At 45.1% G+C, this 4,168-nt stretch overlaps 1 pseudogene; it reads left to right on the top strand.

Annotated features, from left to right (window-relative positions):
- The first annotated feature begins 1,467 nt into the window (after nt 1-1,467).
- Nucleotides 1,468-3,849, top strand: LOC115072316 (annotated as a pseudogene).
- The last annotated feature ends 319 nt before the right edge of the window (nt 3,850-4,168 follow it).

Genomic DNA, 4,168 nt, shown 5'->3' on the forward strand with positions numbered 1-4,168 from the left:
CACTAATTTTTAAATTAGTTTTTTGGCATGTAAATTCCTTATGAGTTTCAAATGCAGGGTCATATTGTAACAGTGGCCATGAAGGAGAGAATATACTCTAAAGAGAAATACTTGAGCCCCTTCAGGTATCAGAATATTGAAATAATGAATCCCAAATAATTAAAATTTCCTAGAAGTCCCTGCTAGGGGAAAGGAATGGCTGAAGGCTTGGCACTAGCCAGAAAAGGAACTTACCCAGCTGAAGCTCTGATTGCTCATCTCCTTTGAAATTAGCATATTCATATTTCCTGGCTTTTGTTTCATCTTTTCTATAAAATTATGACACTGCTCCAGAAAAGGTGAAGAAAAGCTAGGCATCTTTCTTGTTAGGGGAATTGCTGCCCTCAAATTAGGCACCAGAGACTGAGTGGAGAATTGTGAGATTGTTTTTCATGCAGGCAAAGACCCAGGAGAGTAATCTCCAAAGCTTAAGCACCAGGCAGCAGTTTCTTACAACATTTGTAGACAATCCAGTGTCATTCCAGATCCATTCAGCCATTGGAGGTTTGAACTTCTGCCTATATAACTGCAGGCCAGACACAGGGGTCACAGGAGTCACTGGCCTACATGACAAGAGACCATGAACTGGAGTTTCAAGAAGGCAGGATGTTTACAGAAGCAAAAGCAAAGGTTAAACATGCAGCTGTTTCCTTAGGCAAGCATGGGGCTATTTCTCAAGATAAGGCGTTTATAACTTTGATTTTTTCACCCAGCTCTAGGTTTTTCCATCTCATTTTCTCTCCAGTTTGTCCAAATTTAAGATAAATCCATTTTCTTTTACTAATTTCCATTTTCTATTTTCTTTTGCGATAAAAGGAATCTACCCAGTGACTTTAAGACTCTCAGTGCAAATTTGTGACTGACCAGAGTGTTGGGGACCCCTGCTGTGTAAAGTAGCAGTCTCTCCATGTCCAGATAGCCCACAGGGCTCGACGTTCTATGCAGAGACTCCTTTTATCAGCAGGGTGCCTTCCTACTCTCTTCCTGACTCATCTTTGAAGTAGCCGTCACAGAAACATGGCCTCTGGCTCTGAAACTGCCAGGTTTTCCTGTGTGATAATCAGGCCATGTCTGGCAGCCTGGCAGAAGCCCACCACCACATGTAAATAGGGCATCCTGAAAGCACCTATCCACTAAGGCTTTTGCCACTGCCCCCACAGTATAAATATCCTGGTTTCCCTTTAATAAAGAGAAGTTGCATCAGGAGCTGTGTCTGAAGCTGTATCACTAAGCCCTGCATCTTCCCTGAGGGAGCTGTCCCTTCGCAAGCAACGACTCACGAAGACTCAGCTTTCGCCATCCTGCACCTCCCCTCGTGACCCGGCAGCTGACGGATCTCGAACCTAGATTGGGACGGAACCCGCCGGGGCAGCTGACAGCGGCCCTCTAGAGCCGCCAGCCCCGGTAGCAGAGAGCCTCAGCAACGCGATGTGCAACATGCGTGCACCCCATCAACGCGGCGCGGGAGAGACAGGCGCCAGCCAGCAGCTGGCATTCCGCGAAACCCACTCACCCATATCTGGTGCCCAACGTGGGGCCTCTGAGCTCCGCACCAGCCAGCAGCTGGTGCCCCCGGAAACGCAGAATTCGTGAGTATCTCTCCCACCAGGAGAGCAACACAAATCTCTTTTTTTTCCTTCATCTCCCATCAGGAGACTAAAAAGGCAGCTGTGCCCCCAAGCCTCCCCACTCGTGGGGCCTGGCAAATCTCTTCTAATTTCCTCCTTTTGTTTCCAGTCTAGAGTCTTCGTGTGAGGACGTTAAAGACGGAAAGGCAACTGAAGCTTTCTGGTCAGGGCTACTCCCTGACGTCAGCTGAAGGCCTCTCTGCCCCCTAACGACCTCCGACCGCCTGCACAGGTGTAGACAAAAGACCATCTATCTATACATCTTTCTAATATAAAAACCTGGTTTCTTTCATCTCCCATCAGGAGACTAAAAAGGCAGCTGTGCCCCCAAGCCTCCCCACTCGTGGGGCCTGGCAAATCTCTCTTTCGTCTCCCATCAGGAGAATAAAAAGATAGCTGCGCCCCCAAGCCACCCCACTCATGGGGCCTGGCCGTTTCTCTTTTCTCTTTTCCTCCTTCTAAAATTAAACTTCCCTAATTGGTTTTGTTATCCTGCCCCCCAGGGCATGCAAGCCACAGCTAAAAGCAGTTAGGTGAGAATTTAAATTAACTAGCCCCTGTGGAGCACCTGAAGGCTCAAGGTGGCTCAAGATTTAAAAGTGCCATTTTTTTTTTTCTGCAGTCTAAAGGCTAGTGCCAGTCAGAACGTTCCAATCCCTTAGTGTCAGGCTGCTACAGGAACGTTAAACACTAAGCCTTTTATAATGGGTAATTCAACATCACGTCAGAAAAAACTCCAAATTCGTTCCCTTAGAGCCTTACTTAAATCAAGAAAACTTAAGATCTCCCAAAAAGAAAGCTTAAAATTTTAGAATGAAGTATATCAATTTGCGCCCTGAATCCTGTCAGCAGACATTTCTGATCCAGAGGTCTGGACTAGCACCAGAGGATGGAATGCAGGGGACGCCTCAGTTGCTGGAAGAGTTTCTTTGGTTCTTTAGCCTTTTGTTGTGATTTTCCTATAAAAGCATATTGATGAACTGGTTATGGAAAGGGGTTTTAAATTTATTTTTTAATCTGGCCTTGTTTGGAAGGAGTACTCTAGGTATTCAGCTTTCTGATGTGGAGCTCCTGGTAAACACTTGTGGTGCAGACCTTGATTTGTTTAATAATTTTGGCACTAACTGTAAAGAAAATACCTTTTGAAGTACTTCAACATTGAGGGTATAGTACTGGTTGTGGCTAGGGTGACAACCTGGCCTGGAGCAGATGAAAGTTGGGAAAGGTGGTGTTAACTATCCCTAGGGAGTATGTGAGGTAGCTGGTAGCTCCAGTATCTCTCAGCTTAGGGGATAGCAGTGGTATTCAGGTTCTAAGTGGCTTCTAAGATGTTGGGTACAGATTTTCATTAGACTTGTAGTTATCTTGAGGATATCCCATTTAAGACAGGAGATCAATTCTCAATGCCAGATACAATTGGTCTACCTACTCAGGTTTTGGTTATTTGTGGGCTGTCAATTGAGTGCAGAATGACTGTTTCTTGGAAAAGAAAGCTGCAGATTGGGTTGAAGATATTAAGAAAATCCAAGCAGCCCAACAAGAAGCAAATCATATGGCTGAGAAAACAGATGCTAAAGGGACTGACTTCTAAGAGTGGTCCAGAGTGTGATTGCAAAAGGAGCTTCCCCCAAATTCATAACATAGCCATAGTGCCACTTGCTACTAATGCCATCCTTGCCAGCTCGCAGCACCATAGCACCCTTGCCCCAACTCAGTCAGCAGTAATGCCACAAAACAGAAATTTCTCAGCTCACTCCACACAAAGATTTCAATCATGAAAATGACTCATTTGACAATCTGGAGTAAAAAACTGTTGTTGAGAAGGAAGAGTTGAGAAACATTCTGGTAGGAAGCACTGGGCCCACAATAGCTCAACTACTGACCAAGAACTTGCCCAGTGGAAGCTGTAGGTCTGTGTTACAGGATGAAAAGTCTTGGTGTCTCTGGAGGGGCAATCTTAGATTTCAAGCCTCTCCATAAATACAATGACTTTATAACCTTACCACAGCTGGACAACTGAAAAGTTACCACTGTCTTCCTAAGTGTCCCTCCCTCTGTTTCTGCAGCAAGCTATATCAAATGTCTGTTCTTTCCCAAATTTGACTGTGGTAACAGCCAAAGGACAATCAAGATGCCACACGCTTTCCATAGCTCATCCTGGCTTTGGAGCAGTACATCCTAGAATTCACTAAAGCCTTTTAGTCTGTGTGTATATAAAAACAAAACTTCCAAACACAAGTACTATAGTCACTCCTCTGAATTTCTGTCACAAGTACCCAAAATTTCCAGCTGTCCTCCGGCTTACAGTGAACTGAAAACACTGCCTCCAGTGAAGAGTAGTGTGTAGAGACAAGCGATTAGCATGAGTGCTGTAGTTTCCTTCCTGTTGCTGTGACAAAACTGTCTGGCCAAAAGCAACTTGGGAAGGAAAGGGTTTATTTGGCTTATACTTCTAGGTCATAATCTATCACTAAGGGAAGTCAGGGCAAGAACTCGAGGCA

Source organism: Nannospalax galili, unplaced genomic scaffold, assembly GCF_000622305.1.
Source record: "Nannospalax galili isolate Female #2095 unplaced genomic scaffold, S.galili_v1.0 scaffold441, whole genome shotgun sequence".
In the NCBI taxonomy this organism is placed as follows: domain Eukaryota; kingdom Metazoa; phylum Chordata; class Mammalia; order Rodentia; family Spalacidae; genus Nannospalax; species Nannospalax galili.